The sequence below is a fragment of the Mustela nivalis genome (genome assembly GCF_964662115.1).
Source record: "Mustela nivalis genome assembly, chromosome: 3".
Taxonomy (NCBI): Eukaryota; Metazoa; Chordata; class Mammalia; order Carnivora; family Mustelidae; genus Mustela; species Mustela nivalis.
In genome coordinates, this window is record NC_139022.1 from 147,556,465 (window position 1) to 147,583,061 (window position 26,597).

The window sequence follows — 26,597 nt, forward strand, 5'->3', positions numbered from 1 at the left end:
TCAATGTGGTATAAATGTATACACACTCTCCACTTCAGGGTGAGCAGGGTGGTTTACTGAGAACTCTTATGTCACAGAATTTTATTTCTTTGGAGCAGGAGGGTAGTTGAAGTGATTTATTTATTTCTCTTTAACTGACTCTGGTGGATTGATACAACTATTTTTCCTCTTTGTTAACCCATTGGCAACCTGCTTCTTTTAAAGTTGAGCTGTTAGCAGAGTTTCTCTGTCCTTTGTGTTACTCTACAGCATGGAGATTGGCCCAGTGTCTAATACAGCCCATGCACAGCCTCAGACTCTGCCATTCCAAGTAGGGACCGATGGTAGGCTCTTCAGAGCCAAATAACCCATTTCCAGTTGTTTGTGCTGAAAGGTCTGAAAAAGAAATTATCTGCAATCATTGTCCTCCCTCGTGGGTTTTGGCACACATTCTTCAACTATCTAAACTAACGAGTTATTTTAATTGCTAATTTCATTGACAATGAAGAATCTTTTCTCCCCATTTGTCCTCTATTTTGCAACATTTAAGGGAGAAAAAGGTGTTCACAACAGTTTCTGTCCCCCTAATCTTTAGCATATTTTTTCCTCTTTGGGAAAGGAGTCATAAGTAACATACTTAGGGCCTTGACGTGTATCATTACTTTTTGACTGAGTCTTTTCCTAATTTATTTTGATTAGCTTCTAGGAAGTCCCAGTATGTACTTTAATAGTAAATCTCTTCCTTAGCAGCCAGATATGTTCAGAGCCCAGGATGCTAATGATATCATAACCACAAATACCACATAGGGCACTGTAATCGCTTCACAGTTCTCAGATCCCTCCCACCTGATGCTAAGATTTTGAGACTAAGAATTGAGTGCAAAAGGTTTATCAGGGAGGCTAATAGGAACCAGATCTGTGGATTTTAGCCAGTGTTTTATCAACTTCACCACTATTGATATTTGGAAAAAAAGAATTATTTGGTGTGGGGAATGTCCTGTGCATTCATTGTAGAGTTTAGCCGTATTCCTGGCCTTTACCTACTAGATGCCAGTAGCAAATGCTTCTCGTTTCTATAACATTCTAAAGTATCTCCAGACTTTGTCAAATGTCCTCTGGGGGAAGCGGGGGTTGGTGGAGGGGGTTGGTGGTAGTGGTGGTGTTCAAAATCACTCTCAGCCAAAAAGCACTGGTTTAAGAAAGAAGAAGAACTGTGATGCAACTAGAATAAAGGTCTCATTGGATTGTTTGGAAAGCCCTGGAGCTGGGATCCTTTTCAGAATTGCCCCAAATCTGCTTTAATGAATAGTAGATATAGGCTGCTCCCAGGAAAGAGACATTAGTTTGGCAAGGCAGCTCCCTTTAGCAAGCCTGAGTGGGCGGCCTCAGGGCTACCGAATTGCGAACCATCCTTAGCTGGATGTCTCCAGCTCAAGGCCCCAGCAATTGGGGGAATGAGTGCTGCAGTCCTGAAAGGTGACCTGGTGGAACAATAGCATCCCTACATCGGTCAAGCAGGGTACCCAAGCCTCGTCAAATACTTTTGAACATAAAATACTGAGTAAAATATTGGTCTGGGACTTGACCCCCATAAGTAAAGTGAGGGTTAAATAAAACAGTGTATGTACAGTTTCTGGCATATGCGATGTGCTAATTAAGTTCTAGCCACAATTGTTTTGCTCACATATGTAATTCTCTAGGCATAATTAAAATAAAACAAAGCCAAGCAGATTTATACCACACTCTTAAGATTACCTAACCACTTTCTTTGGTTGCTTAGCAATGAAGGACAAAAGGACAAAGCTACCAGTGTGACCAAATACTGAATTTACATGATTGGAATTTTAGCCCCAAGAAGTCTTTCAATAGTAGATATTGTCTTAATGTGAAAATGACAATAAATACTCCATATCTGACCTTATACTTATATTGAAATATGTTTCTAGATATAAAAGCTATCCTCCTTTGCAATAATTTTCAACTGGGAGACATTTTCACTGAGGAAGAGTTTTTGCTTACTACTTAAGTTTAGACTCTTATGTACCATGATGAATCAACAAATGCAATAGAATAATATGTTATCTTAAATATCTTGGGTCAGTGGAGGAAAAAAACAGAGGCAACCTTCATGTGTTAATGATATTTAACAAATGAAATGACAAATGTGAAAACAATGTTTTCAGACTATTTCAAATAGAGATAAATAGAATTCAGTGAAGGAGAACTGAGTAATGAGAGGACACAACATAGCATAAGCAAGATCTACTCAAAAGGACTGACATTTTGCTAATTAATCCAAATATATATATAGAGAGAGAGAGAGAGAAAGAAGAGATATATGTCACTCATTCTATTTCTATAGCTACCCGAATTGCGAACCATCCTTAGCAATAAGTGTAGTAGAAAGAATATGAAGAATATTTTGTTAGTAGATTGTTAAACCTTTTCCAGTATTATAATTTCAAGCACAACCACTGAAGTGACTGAGTCATTAAAATAATGTGAGAGTAGTTTAAAAACAGCTTACTGTTTAACAGAATGTCAACAGCATTAATGACAATGACTTAGAAGATGGTCCATCATAAGCAAAATTTAAGGAATCACTGTAACCACAAGTGAAAAAAGAGAGACTACCAAAGCACATTTTCAAACCATTAAGCTCAACTTTAGCAATTAAAACACTATTTATCATATCAAATTAATTTTAATGTTCTTATTTCTGGAGTTCCCTTTCAAAATTTGGGTATTTTGGTAACCATTTTTAGCAAAAATAATTCCAAACTTAACCAGAATATGAAACATAATTACTTCCTGCATCTTAATAAAGTCACATAGAAGCCCTCCATATTTGTCTAGAATTTTTTGAAACTTTTTTTAAAAAGTGTGATATACTATAAATTTATTCTTATTTTAAAGCAGTAAAAGACTATAGCATAAATAGTTTACTCTAAATTATTAATATATATTTATACATTATTACAATAAAAAATATGCAAGTTAAAACTCAAGTTCTTAAAAATGTTTTCCTTGCAAAGTAGTCTATATATCTTACTCAATTTTGAGAATCTGAACTTTTTAAGAAATTGAATTGTGTTATATTGTCAATATTGATGCATGTATCAAATGTAATGCTTGTTTATGCTTCTATTCTTAAAAAAAAAAAAAAAAACCTGCTTATAACTTCAAGGTTTAGTTAAAAAACCACCAATTCTGTGAAGCTATTCCTGAACTCCACACCACCACAGTTAACAATAGAGTTAATCACTTCTTCTGCAAGTAGCCTTTATAGCTCTTTCACATTTCACTGTCCTTTTATCATCTTCTGATCTTCTTTCCCAGAAAGCAAACTCTTTTAGGACATAATCTGTAATTTATTCATCATTGAAATCACAGTTCCTGGTTCAGTCCCTGGCACATGGAAAACATTCAATAAATGTCTAGTGAACAAATAAACAAAATAATTATTTAATTAATTGGAAGGCAGAAGCAATTACTCCTATTAGTAATAAGACTCAAAAATCTGCAGTATGTGATCCCTTGAAACACAGCAATGTCACAAAGCTAGTTTGTAATGTTCATACACCATCCTGGCTTTTTCATACTGGAGAAAAGCAAGAATAGTCACTGTAGGAATTTATAGATTGTAAATCAATTTATCAGCAAGTGTTTCCCAAACTGTCATCTCAACCTGTCATCTTGAGGAATGATTTCTTAGGAGAAGTATGAGCAAGGGTATCAGAGAGCTGTGCTGAAGAATAACCAGTTCAAGAAAGTAATTGAACTTTGAATAAAGTAGCTGCTGGGGACACATCTGTTTAGGACTCATATGAAAGACGACAGAAAAGACATGGATCCCTTTATGAGTTGTGTGTAAGTTCCAACACCATGTCTGATACTCTTATCAGCTGGAAATATAAGCCAAGTTCCTACCCAATTTTCCTTTTCGCCCTTGGAATTGCTTGGCAGAAACTGTTATGCTTTGGTAACAAAGAACTACCAATTCCTAGCAGCCTAAAACAACAAAGATTTCTTTCTCACTTGAATGTCTACCAGCTGGTGGTTTTGCTCTGCACCATCCTCACTGAAGACCTAGGCTAATTAAAAATCCCCTGTCTGAAACATCCTGGTCATCTTGGCAGAAGTAGCTTTTGAGGGTCAAGCAGCAGCAACTAAATGCTCCAGCTCAAAAGCAATATGTGTCATTTCTGCACATAACACATATTTTCCAAAAATAGTGGCCCCCACCCAACCACAAGGTGGCAAGCAGTGCCATTCTACTTTGTGCTCAGAAGCTGAGGAGTCAGCACTTACTACCACCCCTAAGACTAACTCATTTAGGAGGTATGCCTTGACAGATTACCAGGATCTTGTCAAGGAGATTACCTTCTTTTCAGTTAGGAAAAAATAAAAACCAGACCAGACCAAACCTAAAAATCTTTTCTCCTATTAATTTATTAGCCTAAAATTTGTCTTTAAGAGATGAACTATACTCTGTGAACACCCATTATGTGGGGCAAAAGAAAACAGGCACAACGATGACATACTGCATGATAACATGAAGTTCAGGAACAAGTGTGCCTAATTGATGGTGAGAGAACATTGGAGGGCGATTGCCTCAGGGTGTAATACTGACTGGGAAGAGTACCTTCAAGGGGCTACCAAGGTTCTTTCTCTGCCTGTACATACAGAAAAGTTGACTGAACTGTACTCTTAAGATTCAGATGTTAAATGTGTGTGTTATACAATGGCTATCAGACACATGAAAAAATGTTCATCATCACTAGCCATCGGGGAGATTCAAATTAAAACCACATTGAGATACCACCTGACACCAGTTAGAATGGCCAAAATTAGCAAGACAGGAAACAACATGTGTTGGAGAGGATGTGGAGAAAGGGGAACCCTCTTCCACTGTTGGTGGGAATGCAAGTTGGTGCAGCCACTTTAGAAAACAGTGTGGAGATTCCTCAAGAAATTAAAAATAGCGCTTCCTTATGACCCTGCAATTGCAGTACTGGATATTTACCCCAAAGATACAGATGTAGTGAAAAGAAGGGCCCTCTGTACCCCAATATTTATAGCAGCAATGGCCACAGTCGCCAAACTGTGGAAAGAACCAAGATGCCCTTCAACGGACGAATGGATAAGGAAGATGTGGTCCATATACACTATGGAGAATTATGCCTCCATCAGAAAGGATGAATACCCAACTTTTGTAGCAACATGGATGGGGCTGGAAGAGATTATGCTGAGTGAAATAAGTCAAGCAGAGAGAGTCAATTGTCATATGGTTTCACTTATTTGTGAAGCATAACAAATAACATGGAGGACATTAGGAGATGGAGAGGAGAAGGGAGTTGAGGGAAATTGGAAGGGGAGGTGAACCATGAGAGACTATGGACTCTGAAAAACAACCTGGGTGGGAGGTCAGGGTCCCAAGATTTGTGTAAGTCCATCTCTCTCTCTCTCTTTTTGTTTTTCCTCATACACTCCCCCCCCCACATTTTATCTTTTTATTTAAATATAATTACTTAACATATAAAGTATTATTAGTTTCAGAAGTAGATTTCCATGATTCATTAGCCTTATATAACACCCACTGCTCATTACATCACCTGCCTCCTAAAGCCCATCTTTTATCTAGCACATTGTTTTAAAAAACAACAGCAACATCAACAAAACTGCATCTGTAATTGAAATAAGAAAACTATTCACCTAGAATTCATGAGAAAGTGAAAGTGAAAAGTGAAACACTGGAGATGTTTAAGTAATTTCTATAAGCAAGCCTTTTCTTTAAGTGATTTCAAAACATCTTCATCTTCAATAATAGGTATATGCAGCTGATACACTTAGTCAACTCTAAAGATACTCTAATGTAATAGAAAAAGAGATGCTTTTTGGAAGAGGCTAATGCAAAAAAGCCAGCTTGTCAGGAATCCCTATCAATGGACATGAAGTTTTAAACAAAATTATTGATCCATAGGCAGAACTAAAAAGCACATGCCAGGGGGTCATAAAGTAATATGGTTCTGGTTTTTATTAGGGATTGAAAATTTTCAATAACTCTTCATTATTATAGGCCTTTACTCTACATACTACTTAATGAGGCTTTGAAAATCCAGAATTTCATCTTGAGTGGTCTTTGTACTTATTTAAGAAAATAAGGCTTACATTTGGAGATTAAGTCCTCTTAGAGAAATTCCATTTACTATATAAAAATTTTTTTAAAGATTTTATTTATTTATTTGACAGAGAGAGATCACAAGTAGACGGAGAGGCAGGCAGAGAGAGAGAGAGAGAGAGAAAGAAGCAGGCTCCCTGCTGAGCAGAGAGCCCGATGCAGGACTTGATCCCAGAACCCTGAGATGATGACCTGAGCCGAAGGCAGCGGCATAACCCACTGAGCCACCCAGGCACCCCACTATATAATAATTTTATAAGGAAATGTGTATTGTTTCATATTAAATGTATTGTGAGTATAGGTAAAACTCTAGTCATTTTGACACTTGAATTAAACTAGCTGATTTCTTCAGATTGTTTAATAATTTACAAACAATGATCTTCCTTAATGGTTCTCAAATTTGTTCAAATGGCTAGAGACATCATGAAGACCTTTTCAGAATACCATAATCTTTTTAGCATATTTTGAAATTTCATATTTAATTCCTTCACACAAATAAGAAACTACTATCTTAGTCCAAAAAAGGGAAAAAAAAAAAAACCCAACCACACCCATACACATACACACGAAATATAAATTCACAATCATTAGCACACAACTTCTGAAAAAAAAAAATTATCAAATCAAATATGATAAACTGTTTTTAGGTTTTCTATATTCACTTGCTACTTTTAATTCAATAACAATAAATAACATATAAATAATAAATAATATATTTATGTATCATATGCTATAATGCATAATAAATAAAAATATTTATATATTGTACACTATAATAAATAATACTGAGTTCAATAATTCAATAACTAAAGATCACTAATAGACAACAAAAAACCAAAGCTATCACTAAAGCTTTTAATAAAATTTTAAGAAGGAAAAAATAAAAAATAGAAAAAGTCCATTGATTTTCATGCTTTTTTGAAAAAAATAGGAAAAAATATTATTTAGCATTAACCTCAGAACACTTTCTTCCAACTTAAAGAATCCCAGAGTTTCAGAGCACATAGCTTGTTTGATCTCTCTGTCAATGATAAGAAGAAGATATCCTTTTTGGTTTTATTAGAACTGCTAAAGCTTCCTTGGGATCTGATTTTATTTCAGCTCCTTTACTACAGTGAAGGCAGAGGAGAATTGGAAAGTGTTTATGTATAAGGGCTATACCAAGAAATATCATAGGACAATAACCTCTAATTTTTTTTACTCCTATACTACTAGAAAGAATTTTGGCCTCTTTGCACATTTTTATCTTAACCATAATTTTTTTAATCATAAATCTGTATTATAAACAATATAACTTCTGGTCTGTTTAAATATTGACATGTAAATAAAACTGCTATATTTTATATCCAAAAGGAATAAACATTATTCTCTATTTTAATTAAATATTGAATTAGCTCTTCTTTACAAGTCAGAAATTTCATATGGCTTCCTTCTCTGCTCAAAACTTGTATTTCCATTCCACTTCCCCTACAGAATTTTACCCTAATCCAATCTATTTTTATATTTGAAATTATTTTTTTAACCAACCTATCTTACTTTCCTGACACAAAAATCTGAACATAAATTAAAATGTTTTTTAAATCTATGAGACCATAGGGGAGCCTGGGTGTCTCAGTGGGTTAAGCCTCTGCCTTCGGCTTAGGTCATAATCCCAGGGTCCTGGAATCAAGCCCGCATTGGGCCCTTTGCTCCACAGGGAGCCTCTCTGCCTGGTGCTCTGCCTACTTGTGATCTCTCTCTGTCAAATAAATAAATAAAATCTTTAAATTTACAAGACTATAAAGCTGTGTTAAAATATTCCTTCTAGATTTAATTACTTCAAATAATAGTAAATAATTAATCAATATTATATAAATAGTATAATATTGATAATTACCTGACATAGAGAAGTAATATTTTATTGGAAATGTAAATTAGTAGGTATGGGTTTTTTTGCAATTGGTTCACTACTTATTTCTACGATGAAACCACAAACATTCCATTCCCACTCTTCATTTTTTATAGATGTAATTGCTGAGAAATTATACAGATGAAAATGGAAGGAGTTTTGTATACCAGTGTTACTTAATTCTTTGACTCCTTCCATGTTTTGTGGTAAAAATTGCACACTAATTGTATTAGTAAACCATCACATTGATACATTATCAAAAATTATTTTCAGATCTATCATCTGACACTCAATATGTGCTCCTTCAGTATTGTTAAAAGAGAAGAACTGACCTAAACTACAAGTGAATTTGTTATAGTCAAAAAGCAATGTACTTCTTCAACTTCTTGAAAGTATAGCCAAATGAACTTATCAAGACTATAAAATGACTACTCATTGTATCTTTTACTCCTACCTCTAAGCAATTTATTCAAACTGATGCACTCAAAAAGAATTGGAAAAAATTCAAAATATTGTTAACTTCAACACATCTTGCCCCAAATAATTTTTAGTTGTTTATTTTTATTTCATCATGTGTTTTATATATATTTTTATTAAAACTTTGGCACTATAGATTTGACTCTTTCAAGTTATGGAAAATGTCTGTCTTATAACCTAATATAACCTAATTAGCACAGTCACCCTACTACCTCTTTCCTTGGCTGTTCAAAGTTCTTATAATTTGGGTTTTCTATCAGTATATGTCATATTTGGAGGACAAGTATAGGTATGGGATATAGGGAGAAAACAGTTTATTGAATTATATGCAAGCCATTCTGCTAAGAGATGGAAGCTGTTCCTTAGATCTCATCTCATTCTCCTCTTCCTAGTTCCCTGGTGTCCAGTCTGAAAGACCTCCTCACAAGCTTTGAATATGCCAAGCAGAAAACCACTTCCTGGAATGATTCCTCACTTCATTAAGATACCTGATCAAATATATCTTATCAAATGAAGAACCCCACCACTCAACTGTCCCCTTACTCTGCTTCACTTATTTCTTTAAACTTATGTCCACTCGATATATTATATATTAATTGGCTTATAACTTGAATCCACCCTTGTCAGAATTTAAGATCCATGAGAACAAATATTTTTGTTATTCCTGCTGTGTTCCCAGCACCTAGACCAGTCCTTGATACAGCATCTCAAAAGTTTTTCAGGATATAAGTGGATGAATGAATGGGAATCTCTCAGATCGCATTTAAGAGTAAAATAGTGGGGCGCCTGGGTGGCTCAGTGGGTTAAGCTGCTGCCTTCGGCTCAGGTCATGATCTCAGGGTCCTGGGATCGAGTCCCACATCGGGCTCTCTGCTCAGCCAGGGAGCCTGCTTCCTCCTCTCTCTCTCTGCCTGCCTCTCTTCCTACCTGTGATCTCTCTCTGTCAAATAAATAAATAAAATCTTAAAAAAAAAAGAGAGTAGAATAGTAAAAAGATAAAAAAGTGAACTAGGATAGGGTTAATAATAGTAATAGTATATTTTGCCAAATATGGACGCTTAGAAAATTGTTATATTTCCTAAAACAAAGAAATCTTAAACAACAAAACTGAGTAAGAATCCACTATATCAGAAACAAATGAGTATATTAAACTGTTCTAGAAATTCACTACATTTTACTTATTTTCTTACTTCATACTAGTGAAAACTTGAGCAAGGAAATCATTGTTACAAATACTTTGGCTGTCAATACTTATCTGGGTCATGCCAGGATACAATCTTATTCTCACGTAATCTTAAGAAATAAGATTATTTCTTATTTCAGCTGAGGCATTGGTAGTTGATAACTGGATTAAAAACACTAAAATATATTTGAAAGCAAACAAAGAAACAAAAATGTTGGATGACTGATTTAAGATGAAATTGAACATTTCATCTAACAGCTTTCTAGATAGAATGTTTAACTTAAAGAAAAGAAGAAATAGTCTTTGTGGAATTTGGGGTTTCAGAAACTGAATTCGCGACAAGAAAATTATTCTTCAAAGCATCCTTCAGATTACTTTCATAAAGGTGAGAGCCCACAGATAAACTTAAAGGAAATTGTGACATTACACCTGACATTATAACTGAGATTTGAGGCATACCTGAAGTGGAATTTGCTAATTACTATTCCTTCTGTATCCTATCTCTTTGGGCTTTACCATTTACATGTATCATAAAAGATGTCATTTTATGTATTCCCTCCTGGCCATTTTTCATTTGTTTCTTTAAGGCTTAGCTATATGGTTCATTTATTCTTTGGTATCTTTTAGGTCTAGTAACTTGGAAGGGATACATGCTGTTTTACTTGAAATCTTACAATCAAACCAATAGTCCCTAATTATCAGTGTCAAGAATGAAACAGCGATTATTTGCTCTCTCAATGACAGGACAAAGTAATTTGCATATTTGTACTTTCCTTAACACCCCTATCCTCTCTTTGGTGGTGTTTTGCTTTTTGTTTATAATCTGGAATGTTTTTATTATAATCTGGGATGATTTTTAAGTTATCATCAATTTCAAAAATTACATTTATTTTGTAAACAGACATCAGTTGTTTACACTTTATTTAAATGGTTTCAGTGCTCAACATCAGTGTTTTCCTATCATGGTATAGGTAAGTTTTTATTTTGATGTTATCTCTTGTTTGAGTTCATCTTCAAATGATGTTGGTGCCCCTAGGCACATGGTCCTATTTCACCCACTGCTCATCACTGTCACTAACCAATTCTAACCCCTCCAAATTAGGAGGTCTTAAGGGGGTAGACCAGCATTTCCTCATTTCCTACAAAGGATGCAATACCTCACTACCTTCTTAAGAAATTTAGGAGTCTTTGGTGGCTCCCTTAATTAGTCTCATCTGTGCTCTATCTAATAAAAATCACCAACATTACATTCATGTCATAGCATTATTGCTATTCTCTACTATTGTTATTCATTTATCTTTTTAATAGTCTTAAAAGGGAAAGAGCAGGTGGTAAAAGAAGATTTGATCACATCACTCTTTTGCTTCAGATGTCCTAGCTAAGTCCTCACCTATAGAGTAACTTTCATACTCTATAAAAGAAAGATCCTTCATTCTCTGGACCAGCCCACCTAAATCTTATACCAGAGCAAGTGCCCCTTTCACCTCACCTAGATCTGGTCTTCTGTGTCTAGATAAACACAGAGGAAGATTTTTTGTCCCTAAGCTAGTTTAGACAGAGTCCAAAATTAAAGCCATCCCTATTTTACTTATTTTACTTTGCCTTTGATATCTTATTAAGTACCGAAAGTATGAATGAAAAATCAGTTCAAAGTAAATAAGCACATCAACAAGCAGTTGAACATGGAAACATGTAGGGTAATTATCTATGAAATACCTGTTTTTATATCTTGACAGATATCAAAGGAACTAGCATCCTAAGTAAAGCCATCGATAGTGCAAGCCAACAAACACCTTGGAAAAATTTACCAGTGCTTTTGGCCATGAATATTACTTCTTAAATGTTAATAAACAAGAAGAACTACCCTAGTCAACCAATAATATCATTCACAAGCATCATAAGGGAACTCTCAGCAACTCTTCAGTCACAATCGTCTGACTATGTTGACTGCCAGGTCAAATATTTTTCTAGCTTGAAAATCAAATGAAGAACATCTTTATAGTTTGTTCTTAATTCTCCTCTATATATTGCTTATTATAAACAATTTTATGAGTTCCCATGACATTTATATGTAGAATAACTGTTAAACCTAAGTTAAATTTCTCAAAAAATATTACTGTGTCTAATGAAGTCAGCTTTTCTGATCTAAGTTAATCTTTCTTGCAATCAACTTTAAATTATATTCGAACTTCTAGGCATACTAGATTATGAGTTGCTCTACAGCAAACACTAGGTATGTTTACTTGGTCTAATTAACTAGGATAAAAGGATCAGCCAGCAATACCTTGAGATATTTGCTGTAGATTTCTAAAAATACGTGTAGAAATGGTTCTGTACCAAAAGGTGCTTAATGAATTTGTGGGCACTCAGAAGTTTGGACAAATAAATCAGGAAAAACACGTTTTCTCTTTTGGACAATGGTAAATCAAGATAATTTCCATTATCTAGTTAATGCTAATCATTTATCATATCTCTTATTAACAGTGAACCAAATGCCTCTATCTGTAATTAATCTAATAAGCTTTTAATACTTACCACAATAAAATGACTGGTTTGCATTTATACACACCCCAGTTTTTTCCACATAAAAGGCACATAAATACAAATTAGTATCCACTTTTACCAATAGATGAAATTGAGTTACTATTAATTTTGCATGCACATTTCTATCAAGCATCAAAGAAGTGGTCAGCCTTCATTTGTACTCAGTCATTGGATGGCAAATACTTTTTTTCATAGGAATCTGAGAATTCAAAAAAGTACCAAAAGTATTAGAAACAGGATAACCAACTTAAAATAAGAAAATAGGTTTTTCAGATATAAAGCTCTGATGATCAGATCCCTAGTATCATAATAAAAATTTTTTAAAATTTCTAAGTGTGTTTAAAACAGGTCTTCTCTTTGGTACATCTTTGGAGAGCAAGATTTTTGGTTTTTGGCAGTGGCGGCAGAGTCCCATAGTCTCTATTGCCTCTTATAGGAGAGGAGATGGCTTTTACTAGAACAAATACTTTGAGACATCAACAATAGCCAATTTGGCAATGAAAGAAAGTAGTTGTGCCTCTCCTCCTTCCTCAGTGAAGCTCTCCTCAATCTCCTTTGTTTTCCAAGCCCTCCCAAGCTCTTAATTTTGAAGTATCTCAAGATATTCTCAGTCCTCTACTTTAGTTACAATCACTTGTTGATTTCATTCAGGTTTGAGGTTTAATCCACCTTCTCTCTATTCTAATGCTCCCAAATTCTTACTTAAGTCCAGACCTTACTCCCAAACTCCAGATTCGAATATCCAATAGCTGCCTCAACATTTCCACTTGGATGTTAAATAGCATGCCAAAGTCAGCATGTCCAAAACTCAGCTCCTATTCCTTCTCTACAGAGACCTTTGATCTAGATGTTTGTTCCCTTTGCTGGAAGATTTCCCATCTACACACACACACACACACACACACACACACACACAGGAACGACGCACGTGTACATGCACCACAGACACCACACACACATACAAACCAGACTGCTGCTTGGTTAAACTCCTAACCCCCTTAACCTCCTACAATCTTTGCTCAGATACTGCTATCTTAATGAGTCCCGCCCTGATTGTCTATTTAACACTGGAACTTGATCCTCTGTGACCATAGGCACACTGATGATCCTCCTTATCCTGTCCTACCTGTTTCACTTACAGCACTTTAACCTACTATTTGATATCCTTATTTATTTTGTATCCTCCTGCTGAGATATAAAACCACTAAGGGTACCATCTTTTTCTCTTTGGTTCATGTATCTCAAACACATAGAACAGTACCCAACACACAGTAGTTGCTCAGTAATTATTGAAAAAAAAAATGGGTGACAATTAATAGACACATCCCTGAATTCCCAGTACATAGGGTTAATCTTGTATGAACTTATATTTAAAAATCTATCTCATTGCTCCACCACATTGCATTCTTTCATCTAGCTACTTCTCTTCTCTTTTCCTTCCTTTCCTTCCCTTGCAGGTGCCCAATGCTCTCTTGCTGCCCCTTGGTTTCTACTTAGGAAACTATGAAAGGTAGAGCAAAACATGAGGAGCTCTCCTTGAACCTTTGTTCCTCAAATTACTATTTCTGTGTTTTGTTCTTAATACTATTGTGCAGGAAATTCAGAAAACATCACCTGGATGTTAACAGAGATCAGCAAAAATATGCCCCCAACTTGTCCAGACTTAATTCTATTGTCCAGTAAACACATTAAAAAAAAAAAAAAAAACCTTGAAAATGAAGGTCACTGTGTGTGTGTGTGTGTGTGTGTATTATAATACATGCTGTTATAAGTATAAAGGATTATTTGCTGGAAGTTCTTATAATAAGTTCTTAGAGTTAGAGAAAAAGCAGTCATTTGTATTTTATAATCAAGGATGCTAAGATTTTCCAATTCATAGTTTGACAGGTGTAGACCCTATGAATTAAGGCACGCAGAATTGACCATTTTGTCATATAAGAACATCACACAACATGCTGGATCTAGGGTACTTTTTAATATAAATAAAACTTCAACTTGGATCCCATTTCTTTCTAGCATGTTTATGAGCATTTCTGAGTTGCTATCTCATTCCCTCCTCGGCCAGGACTAGGAAGATCACAAGTTCTAACACTCTTGATCCACACTGAATTAGGTGTTTATTGGATAATATGATTTCTGTGTGGTCAAAGCTTTCCTGTCATTTCATAAAACATAAGAAATTGATCACTCCGGTACTAAAAGGTTCCTTACTAGACTAGATGGTAGTGATTCTGGTGAGGTAAGAATAGAGGAAAGGTTTGTAAAGGTTCCTGCTCCGCATATCCCCTTGGTCCCATGGAATCCTCAATTGTATTAAGGAATGTCAGAGTAGGTCTTCTAAAGCATAAGGCTCCAGGTGGCCCTCGGCTGAAGACAGTATTGCCTGTATGACCCTATGGAATATAAAATTAATACAACCCTGGACTACTGTCACCTTGAACAAGTTCAATCATCAAGCAGTAGAAATGGACAGCAAGTCCAAAAATATTCACTTGCTCATTTCTTTACTATATTTCTCCCCTACTGGCAATACTGAATTCATCTGATAGGCCCACTATCTACAAAAACCTTAAGCCAAGGCCAAGAGTTCATCAGCAGAAGTAATAACCATACCTAACATGGTACCCCATTTTTACTCTTTTCTTATCTCCCTACACTACCTGCCATCTTAGATCCACACATCACATATCCACACACCGCATATCATATATCTTAATACCTCTGATCAGTTACTGATACACTCACACACAAAATCCATTTTTATGTCATTTTCCAGATATAGCTCTTAGGATAGCTAAAGGAAAACTTTTATTTCTTTGTGTATTAAAATTGTTAAAAGCATAAACAATTAATTTCACATGCTGTAAATGAAATTATTTGACTGACATTGGATGACATAGAAGTTAGTGGTTGTTTACAGTTTATAGTCTTCATAAAGCAGTATTTATAGGACTACATTTATCAATATTTATCTGAAAATAATTACAAAATTTCTATCAGTACCATCCTAGTCCACCAACACACACATAGATACACACACACACACACAATAGACAAATCTTTCTTTTTTAAGTCGTTGGTTTCTTAAAACAAAGAGACTGTCTTTCCTGTTCTCATTAGATTTAGTATTTGCAACCTAAAAGTTTGATGGTAATAACAGCTGGTTTCTTTTTTTTTTTTTTAATGCTGAACACTGTATTTTATCTATTTGTTTTATTTTTATTTAAATTCAATTAAAACATATAATGTATTACTGGTTTACTTTGTGTCAAACATATACTGAGCCCTGTGAATGTACTTGTTCATGTAAATCTGACAACAATCCTGTGACATAGGTTCTATGATTATTTCACTTTACAGGTTAGGAAATTAAGGTACTTTTATCATGGTAAGTAAAGCTAAATAAAAACCTACACTCTACCCCAACCTCTGATATCTTTAACTCATTGTATAAGAACTTTTCCATTGATTGTATCAATTATATTACCACTAACAACATTTTAAATTTATAGAATATAATAACTTACAGATTTAAGAAATACATCTTACACACATACACACAGAAATAAAACAAAAGTTTCACAAATCAGTAATCAACCTTACTGTTTTACTACACACAAAGTCACTCCCATACCTTCAATATCTAGTCTAGTCTAGTGTATTTTTTAAGTATTATCAACTCATTAAATTGATGTTATACCTGAGTTACAAATATTCTGAAAAATTGTAAATAATGATATTTAGCTTTGATTTCTCTATTGATTTATTTTTTTAAAGATTATTTATTTATGGGATGCCTGGGTGGCTCAGTGGGTTAAGCCTCTGCTTTCGGCTCAGGTCATGATCTCAGGGTCCTGGGATCAAGCCCCGCATCGGGCTCTCTGCTCAGCAGGGAGTCTGCTTCCCCCCTCTCTGCCTGACACTTTGCCTACCTGTGATCTTTCTCTCTGTCAAATAAATAAATAAAATCTTGAAAAAAAAAAAAAAGATTATTTATTTATTTATTTATTTGTCAGAGAGAGAGCAGAAGCACAGAGAGCCGCAAGCAGAACAGGCAGAGCAGGCCGAGGGAGAAGTCTCCCCACCAAGCAAAGAGCCCGATGCAGGACTCAATCCCAGGATCCCGGGATCATGACCTGAGCCAAAGACTGACGCCTAGACTGAGCCATCCAGGCAGCCCTATTTTTCTATTACTTGATAAGCTTTCTAATCATTTGCCAAATTTGATGAAAAAATAAATTTTATGATTTCCTGATAAACTTGTTTTAAAAAACAATAAAACATTCAGATTGTATCTACTCAAGAGAAACATAGAATTCAACACTTCAAAAGATCTGACAAGGGTTTTTATTTATTTTTTTTATTAACATATAATATATTATTAGCCCCAGGGGCACAGATCTGTGAATTGCCAGGTTTACACACTTCACAGCACATACCTTCTCCAATATCCATAACCCGACCACCCTCTCCGTAAACCCCTTCCCCCAGCAACCCTCAGTTTGTTTTGTGAGATTAAGGGTCTCTTACGGTTTGTCTGACAAGGTTTTAAGTATTTTCTTAAACAGCAAAAGTTACATGAAATCTTCATAATCATGATAAAGCTAAGCACACAGTTGTCTTTTCATATACATTACAATAAAAATAATTACATAGCAATAAGTAATAAAATGGAAATTAACCTTTTAAAATCTGTTTTATTTATCAACTAATATATTTTTAGTTGCTTGAAAAAAGTAATCAGTTTCTTTTACATCTTTTCTTAGGAAATCTAAAACTGTCTCCTATACACAAAGTTTTTAATTATAATTTTTAATATTTTCTTGGTAAATAAATCACCTAAGCTTAATTTATCTATTCACAATATACAGTGGGATCATTACTCTCACATTTTCATAGTTGGAATGACTTGAAAGGATATTATTTGTTTTTATATAAAAGAATAAGACAGGGTGCCTGGGTGGCTCAGTCAGTTAAGCATCCAACTCAGGTCAGGTCATGATCTCAGGGTCCTAGGGTCAAGCCCCATGCCAGGATCCCTGCTCAGCAGGGAGTCTTCTTGTCTCTCTCTCCCTCTGTTCATTCTCCCTGTCTCTCCCTCTCTCTCAAATAAATAAATAAATCTTAAAGAAAAAGAACAAGGAAAAAACACTGATTGGAGAAACTACATTTTTCTAAACTGAGTTTAAGCATTGGTCATAAGACAAAGTATAAACCTTTGAAGATTATTAAAGCCAATTTCTACCCAAAGTTGGGGTCAGCCAGTTTTTGCTTACTTGGGAAGAACAAGGGTTAGGCTTTTATTCAGAGACTGTGTTAAAAGCCCTCCTACCAAGTACAACTCCTAGCCACACGTCCATGTCCAGAAATAAATAGCTGGTCCACCTTCAGTGCAAGTTGACAGTAAATGCAAAAAAAGGAAAGGCAAGGATGGATGGAAAACTTAGAGTTAACCAACTGATTTGCACGAAGGTTAGAGGTGGAGTTTCATATTTGTGAAATGCTTTTGTGTAGGTATCATGAATTACACATGGCCCATTTCTAATGTATATATTGAGGGAACTGACAGATACCAGATGTGCAATAGTAGCCTAAAGGAGTAATAAAGAGAGATAGACTTCACAGTGTCATCACACTTATGTCATCTATAAATGATACAGTTCATTTCCATTAATGGCTTCTTCCTATTTTTGAACTTTCTCAAAATGCGAAAACATATATCACTCAAATGCTATTTTATTCAAGTGCTAAATAAATTTTTAGTCCTTGGACTTGACTAGTTAATTAAAAAGAAACCAAACTTATGGTTTGTCTCCAAACCCTATACTTGTTGAAGATAATTTGGACACTGTCCCAAGATGGTCATGTCCATAATCCTCCAGTCTGGTTTCCCTACTGGAAGAACTTGAGAAAGTAAGGAAGTAACATGCTGAATTGTTACAATATTCTTTTTCAAACCTATGATTTCATATGGAAACAAAAAGCCTCTTGTTCCTGGAAACTTGATTACTTAAAAACTTGTTTGCTCTCTCTAATTTGTTTGCAATCTTTTCTATATTGCAGAGTCAGAAAAATGTGAAATACCACAGAGATTTAGCAAATCTCTCTGATGCCCAACCCTGAGCAGGGCAGGAGAAGACTGCTTACCAGTTTGCCTCTTTTTCTCCTACAAGTTCAAAGGCAGTTCCCAGTTAGATCTAGTGGTTCAGTCTAATAGTCTGTGTTCATAACCTTGAGTCTCAGTACAAGATTTGTCCCAGACTGAGGAACCAAATAAGAATACTCTTTATTGAGGAGCCAAATAAGAATACTAATAAAAATACGGAATAAAATACAAATAAGAATACTCTCTTGGGGAGATATCTTGTCTGGCTACAGCCTCAAACACCAATGAAATCTTCTCAGGAACAACACAGGGAGAGCACCTGGCAGTTCAGTGCAACTGCAGCACAGGCAAACACGTGGTATGACTCAGCTGGGATGAGGGTTGACCAAAGGCATCCTCTAACTGGTCCACTAACAACACAAGGACCAAACTCTGCCCACAACACGCAAAAAGAGATACTGCAGATACTGGACTGAAGGCAAAGGCAGCTCAACCACAACAATAAAGAACATAAAACACACATAGGAAACATCCTGAAACATCAGGTTCTGGTGAACAGAGGACACTGCACTTCAGGGCACTGCAGGACCTCTTCTTCATAAGGTCACTACTTGCAAGAGTAGGAAATGTAGCTGTCTTTCGTAACACATAGAAACAGACAAAGAAGGTTAGACAAAATGAAGACACAGAGAAATATGTCACAAATGAAAGGACAAAATTACTGCAAGAGAGCTAAATGAAATGGATATAAGTAATATGTGTGATAGAAAATTTAAAGTAATGGTCATAAAGATGCTCATTGAACTTGAGAAAAGAGTGAAGGACCTCAGGAGATCCTCAACAAAGAGATAGAAAATAATAAAAAGAACCAATCAGTGAAGAAGAAAACAATAAATGAAATTAAGAATACAATAGAGGTAATAAATAATAGACCAGAAGAAGCAGAATAAAGGGCCAACCTGGAGGACAGAGTAATGGAAAGCGATAAAGCTGAAAAGGAGAAAGAAAAAAGAATAAAAATGAAAATAGAATAAGGGAAATCAGGAATACCATCAAGCATAAAATTTGCATTATAAAGATCCCAGAAGGAAAAGAGAGAGAAAAGGAAGCAAAAAAAATTACTAAAAAAAAATAATAGCTGAAAACTTCAGAGAGAAGTTATATACCAGAGAAAAGAGTTATATACCAAGAGAAACCCCATAAGGCTCTCGGCTGATTTTTCAACAGAAACTTTCCAGGCCGGAAGAAAGTGGCATGATATTTAAAGTGCTGAAAGGGGGGAAAAATGGGTATCACTCTTTTGCTGCCTGCAAGAGACTCATATCAGACCATATCAGTCACAAGCAGATTGCAAGTGAAGGAATAAAAAACCATTTCTCATGCAAAAGAAGTGAAAAGAAAAGAAAGCTGGGGGTAGCAATACTGATACCAGACAAAATAGACTTTAATACAAAGATTGTAACAAGAGACAAAGAAGGACACTACATAATCATAAAGGGAACACTCCAACAAGAAGATATAACACTTATAAATACTTATGCATGCAACATGAAACATATAAGCTCCCAAACTGAAGCAGGAAGAAATAGACAACTTGAACAGCCTGATTACCTGCAGTGAAATTAAATCACTAATCAAAAAGCTGCCAACAAACAGAAGTCCAGAACAAAATGGCCTCATAGGTGAATCCTACCATTTAAAGAGGAGTTAATACATATTCTTCTCAAACTAGTCTAAAAAATAGAAATGGGAGGAAGGCTTACAAATTCATTCTATGAGGCTAGCATTAATCTGACACTAAAACCAAATAAAGACATTACAGGTCACTATCTCTGATGAATATAGGTGCAAAAATCCTCAACAAAATATTAGCAAATCAAATCCAACAGTACATTAAAAAAATCATTCACCACAATCAACTGGAATTTATTTTCCAGACTTAAGTGTGGTTCAATATTTGCAAATCAATCAACATGATACATCACATCAATAACAGGAAGGATGAAAAACATATGATCATTTTAATAGATGCAGAAAATGTATTTGACAAAGTACAACATCTATTCATGATAAAAACTCTCAACAAAGAAGGTTTAGAGTATACCTACCCTAACAAAATAAAGTACTGTGTTAAATATTTAATTTCATAAACCCACAGCTAACATCATACTCAATAAAAAAACAGCTTTCTCCTCATGATCAGAAGCAAGACAAGGATGAAGCAAGACAAGGATGTCCATTCTTATCACTTTTATTCAATATAGTACTGGAAGTCCTAGTCACAGTAATCAGACAAGAAAAATAAATAAAAGCCACCCAAACTGGAAAGGAAGAAGTAAAACTTTCACTATTTGCAGATAATAAGATACTATATATTGAAAACCCTTAAGACTCCACCAAAAAAACCACTAGAACTAATAAATGAATTCAGTGAGGTTGCAGGATACAAAATCAATATATAGAAATCTATTGTATTTCTATACACTAATAATGAAGTGGCAGAAAGAAAAATTAAGAAAATAGTCCCATTTGCAAATATACCAAAAATAATAAAATACCTAGGAATAAACCTAACTTACGAGGTGAAAGTTCTGTATACTGAAAACTATAAACATTGATGAAAGAAATTGAAGATGACACAAACAAATGGGAAGATATTCTGTACTCAGGAATTGGAGAACAAAAATCATTAAAATGTTTATACTACCCAAAGAAATCCACAGAGTCAATGAAATCCTTATCAAAATTCCAATAACATTTTTCATAGAACTAGAACAAACAATCCTAAAATTTGTAAGGAACCACAAAAAAAACCAAATAGCCAAAGCAATCTTGAGAAAGAAGAACAAAGCTGGAGGTATGACAATCCCAGATTTCAAGTTAGACAGCAAAGCTGTAGTAATCAAAACAATATGGTACTACAAATCAGCAGTTCTGAAAATTATTTTTATCCTAGAACAGAATTATATAGATCAACATGTAGAAACATTGTCCCAGGTCACTAGTCTTATTTTTAAATTATAATACATGCTTTTTGAAAACTGCAAAGAGTATTGAAGACTATTTGAAAACTGCAAAGAGTATTGAAGAAAGTGTACATACTTTTTTATAGGGTTTTGATTATTTAGTAGAAGTGGGATTTCATTATATATATATATATATATATATATATATATTTCCATTATCTTTTTTTTTGCAGTATTATGGCCATCTTTATATCTCTCTGGTATATATGTATTGCATTTTCTTTCATCACTGTTTAGCATTCGATATGTATGTTTGAAACAGAAGATCATTTAAAATGCTTCCTACCATTTGTTGTCACATTAGTAAGATGTTTCCTATCATTTGCAGTAACATTAGTAAAATGTTGTATTTGTAAAGGTACACATGTGTTTCTGCAGGATACATTTCTTTAGTCAAAAGATAAGTCCATTATACATTTTAATAGATATAGTAGAAACTTTCCCAGTGAAACTTCTGGATCAGTGCTGTCCAATCAAATATAATGTAATCCAAATATATAATTTTAAATTTTCTAGTAACCATAAAAAGTGGAAAGGGAAAAGATAAAATTAATTTTCAGCATATATTTTATTTAACTCATTATGCCCAAAATATTATAATTTCAGCATGTGACCAAGATAAAAGGTTATTAATGAAATGTTTTATATTCTTTTTATCATACTAAGTCTTGAAAATCTAGTACATATTTTATACTTGCTGTACATCTTAGTTCAGATGCCAAAATTTTGTTAGAAATATTTGATTTATATTTAAATTTCACAAATACATAGTTGTAAAAGCAAATTTATATATCCAAATTGCTCTAAATATACTTCAAAGTTTTTCAATGATTGAACTGAGTATTAGTTTTTAAATTTAACTTTATATTAAATTTAGAAATTCAGTTCTGTTACACTAATCTCATTTCAAGCACTTAATAGCCAAGTGTAGTTAGTGGCTTTAGTATCAGACAGCACAGATATAAATTAACCAGATTAACCAAAGATTTCTATTCTCTCTGTTCACCAAACTAACAAAAAGCTGAATATTTACAGCTAGGAAGTTATCCTTTGGTAGCCCTAACAAGCATTTTCCTACCAGTTGAGTTTTATATTTACAAAGATGAAGTTGCACTGTTATGAAATATAGTTGATCTCTTTGTTTTTGTCATTATAATTGTGCGATTTGATCAACATTACAAAACACTGATGAAAAATGAATTAGTTGCTTTGGAAAAACTTAATAAAAGAACATTTACTTAATAAAAATCTATTGATTTAGAAGTTGGCAAGATGACTGCAAATGTTTGGGAAAACACTGTAAAAATATGTAAGAATTCTTTACTCCTTTTGCTTGGTAAATTTCTTTAGGACAGAAACTGGAAATAATAGACAATTTGGAGATCCCTTTAGATAATCATAGAATTTTCCTTCTTTTAACTGTTTAAGTAATCACATCTAGAGTTTTACTAATATTTTATTTCTATGCTTTCATGTTACTCCCTTAATACACGGTTGGGTTTAATTTCTTAATATTTTGTCACTACTTTTGTATTTATTTGTATTTGTACTTTTCCATGCCTGATTTCTAGTATCCAATGTCTGCCCTGAAGCCATTTGCGTAGTTTTAAGAATTGCATAATGTAAGGCACCATGTCAGATGGCAGCTATACTGACAAACTGTTTCAGGCAATGGCTTTGATTTCCCTCAGACATATATGGCATAGCTATTCTTAGTCTCTAGAGAACATAAATAAATCAGAATAAGATGGTTCTTTATTTGGTGAATAAGGAAGATCCTCAATCACTTTCTTCCTGTCTCCCAGTGTGAACCAGAAATAAAAGGCACATTTTCATTTGTTCTTTCTATTGCCTAAAGTGTAGAGAAAATAAGTTGTATCATTTGAAACCTGTCTAAATAATGCTGCTTAATTAATTCTCTGCTTTAATTTCATATCATTCTCTTTAGCAGTTTAAAGATTTTATTTATTTATTTGTCAGAGAGAAAGCGAGCGAGATCGAGCACAGGCAGACAGAGTGGAAGGCAGAGTCAGAGGGAGAAGCAGGCTCCCTGCAGAGCAAGGAGCCCGATGTGGGACTCGATCCCAGGACGCTGGGATCATGACCTGAGCCGAAGGCAGCTGCTTAACCAACTGGGCCACCCAGGCATCCCTCTTTAGCAGTTTAAATGCTTTTGGCTGCAAGTAACAGATTTCCTGACTACCACTACACAATGTGAAGACATTTATTTCAACAAAGAAGATCAGATAAAAAAAAAAAAAGAAAAAATTTGCAGCATTAGTAAGAATTGAAAGAGGAATGTCATGATTTAGTAACTAGAGCGAAACATACGTTTCTTCCCCTGTTATCTTTTTTCAAATATAATTTAGACAAAACACTAAAATAATCTGACCTTACAATCAGACCATAAATATTTGTGTCATAATTTGTTTTTTAGTTTTTTAAAGATTATATTTATTTATTTGATAGAGACAGCAAGTAAGGGAACACAAGCAGGAGAAGTGAAAGAGAGAATCAGGTTTCCCGATGAACAGGGAGCCTGATATGAGGCTCAATGTGGGGCTCAATCCCAGGACCCTGGTATCATGACCTGAGCCAAAGACAGACGCTTAATGACTGGAAACAATCTGAGGGTTTCAAAGTGGCAGAGGTGGGAGGAGGGGTAACAGGGTGATGGGTATTAAGGAGGGCACATGCTGTGATGAGCACTGGGTGTTAACGTAATTAACAGATCACTGAACATTACATCAAAAGCTAATGATGTAGGGGCCCCTGGGCGGCTCAGTGGGTTAAAGCCTTTGCCTTGCATCTGGCTCTCTGCTCAGCAGGGAGCCTGCTTCCTCCTCTCTCTCTGTGCCTGCCTCTCTGCCTATTTGTAACCTCTGTCTGTCACAGAAAGAAAGAAAGAAAGAAAGAAAGAAAGAAAGAAAGAAAGAAAGAAAGAAAGAAAGAAATCTTTAAAAAAAAAAAAAAAAAGCCTCTGCCTTCAGCTCAGGTCACGATCTCAGGGTCCTGGGATGGAGCCCCACATCCTGCTCTCTGTTCAGCAGGGAGCCTGCTTCCCCCTGCCTCTCTGCCTACTTGTAATCTCTCTCTCTGTCAAGTAAATAAATAAAATCTTCAAAAAACAAACAAACAAATAAAAAACAACTAATGATGTACTAAAAACATGGCTAACTGAACATAATAATTAAAAAAATTTTTTTTCAGAAAGCTTATTGTTACTGTGCATGGTGATAATAAAAATAAGGCAATTTTCAGCCAGTTTTATTACTATTTCTAAATTCTTATAGATAATGCCCCTTTCTCTCCTCTCAATTGCCTGTGCTTGGAGCTGATATGACTACTACCCCATCATTGGTATGTCATTAGGGGAAACAAAGACATTTTGTATGTTCACATTGTGCCAAGAATTGTCTCAGTGTTTTCTATATATCAGAGGCAGATATTCTCTGATTTTGGGGCAAAAAAAAACTAAGACTAAGAGAAGTTAAATAAAGTTTGTGAAGTAATTGGAAAAATCCAGAATAAGTCAAATTCATCAGGTTCCAAAACCCATACTTTCTAATGGATATCAACTAACTTATAAGGGGTCATGGAACTTGGATTCTAATTCTAGTCCCAAACCTTCTGTTCTTGATCTGAAAAAGAGGAGGCTTAGGTGAACTGATTCCTACGATCTCTTTAAAGAAAAAAAATGAAATTTCTCTTTTGGGTGCTCTCCATGGGTCAGTCATTGAGGTAAGCATTTTACATATTATTTATTTAAAAATGAAAACTAAAAATAACTAGTAGGGAAGGAAAGTAAGATGCAGAGAGGTTAGATAACATGCTGAAGGAAATCTAGAGTTAGTAAATGGTGGTGCTAAGATTTAAATTCAGACCTATCTGGTTATGAGGACACATACTTAACCTAAAATGCCTATTGCTTTAGAGAAATTGTTCTCAATTAGACATGTATATCAGAATATGTAGAGTGAAAGGGCAAAATTCTTAAAAGCATATTGAATATTATAAATTATTTTACATTCACATTTCATAAATACATTTTATAGGATAAGTTTCTGGATATTATTCTCACCTGTTATATTCATAGATAAGGGAAATATCAACATATGTAGAATCAGAAGCTGGAGAGGGATATAAGTTTAATTCTTTCCAGAATTTTAAAAAATCACAGTGAACAAATCAAAAGTTCCAGGCCTGAGCATAAAGAGGTGAGGACACAGAAGCAGAGTGACAGTGATGTAGGAAAGCTTCTTCACTGAATGTTTTTCCTGATGACTGAAACCACACTTGCCTCAGCCAAGTCAAATTTTTATCCTTCTAAAGACACTGACAGTCTTGATACTTTTGTCTTTCTTGTATTCTTTCTGGTTGTCCTATATGTTTAGACTACAGCAGTAAAAAGATAGCATACCCTATCTTCATGGAGCAAACAGTCTAACATGTAGGAAAGCTTATAGACCAAACTCAGATGCTTACCTTCTTTCTGCAGCTGAGTGGGATGCATTCGCAAGTATTGAACCCATAGAGAATTTCTTTGCTGATGTGCAGTCCTGGCCAGAAGCCACGTCAGCTTTTTTCATCTCCGGGGAAAAGCTGGCAAATGCAAGGTGCGAAAGCTAAACTTTACCTACTTCAAGTTTTGCCAGGGAACAGCCCTATTTGCTCCCAACTCAATACAAGCTCATAAAATCTATTTCTGTCCTGTGGCACTTGAGTAGGTGCAGCTTACTGGGAATTTGTCTGGACTAGTTGAACAAATAAAGATGAGGATAGGGAGGAAAAGACAGATTCAAGGATGCTTATGAAGAAAAATTGAGTGTTTGGTGAATGACTGGATGTGGACACCAAGGGGGGAAAAAGGGATTCAAAGCAGGATCCACTTTTTAACCTGAGGGGTTTGAGAATGATTATCACTCAATAGAAATATCAGTTAACATGACAGTTTGAGATGTACTTTAGATAAACTGATAAGGACACCTACACACAAACATGAAAAGAAATATGTTCAACATCACCAAATGAGGGTAAAAAATGACATTTATGCTCCTCTTAATATTTGAATAAAAGTCTACATAGTCTCCCCCACACACACACAATCTTTAATCCCATAATAAACCACTCAGTCTCACATGTGATTCTAGATACTTATGGAGAAAAAGTAGAAAATTTAGTCAGTTTCCAATAGGGTTTCTGTTCTTTGCTTC

General features: G+C 34.8%; 1 protein-coding gene and 1 long non-coding RNA gene across 2 annotated transcripts in view; one reads left to right on the top strand and one right to left on the bottom strand.

Annotated features, from left to right (window-relative positions):
• Positions 1-9,140, top strand: part of LOC309860866 — a 63,718-nt gene extending 54,578 nt beyond the window's left edge. The window contains exon 3 of the long non-coding RNA XR_014309677.1: positions 8,918-9,140. This is a non-coding gene — a long non-coding RNA (uncharacterized lncRNA). The remainder of the gene's footprint in view (positions 1-8,917) is intronic.
• FBXO4 (F-box protein 4) overlaps positions 1-26,597 on the bottom strand; it is a 130,203-nt gene that overhangs the window by 31,669 nt on the left and 71,937 nt on the right. The gene's annotated exons all lie outside the window — the stretch shown is intronic.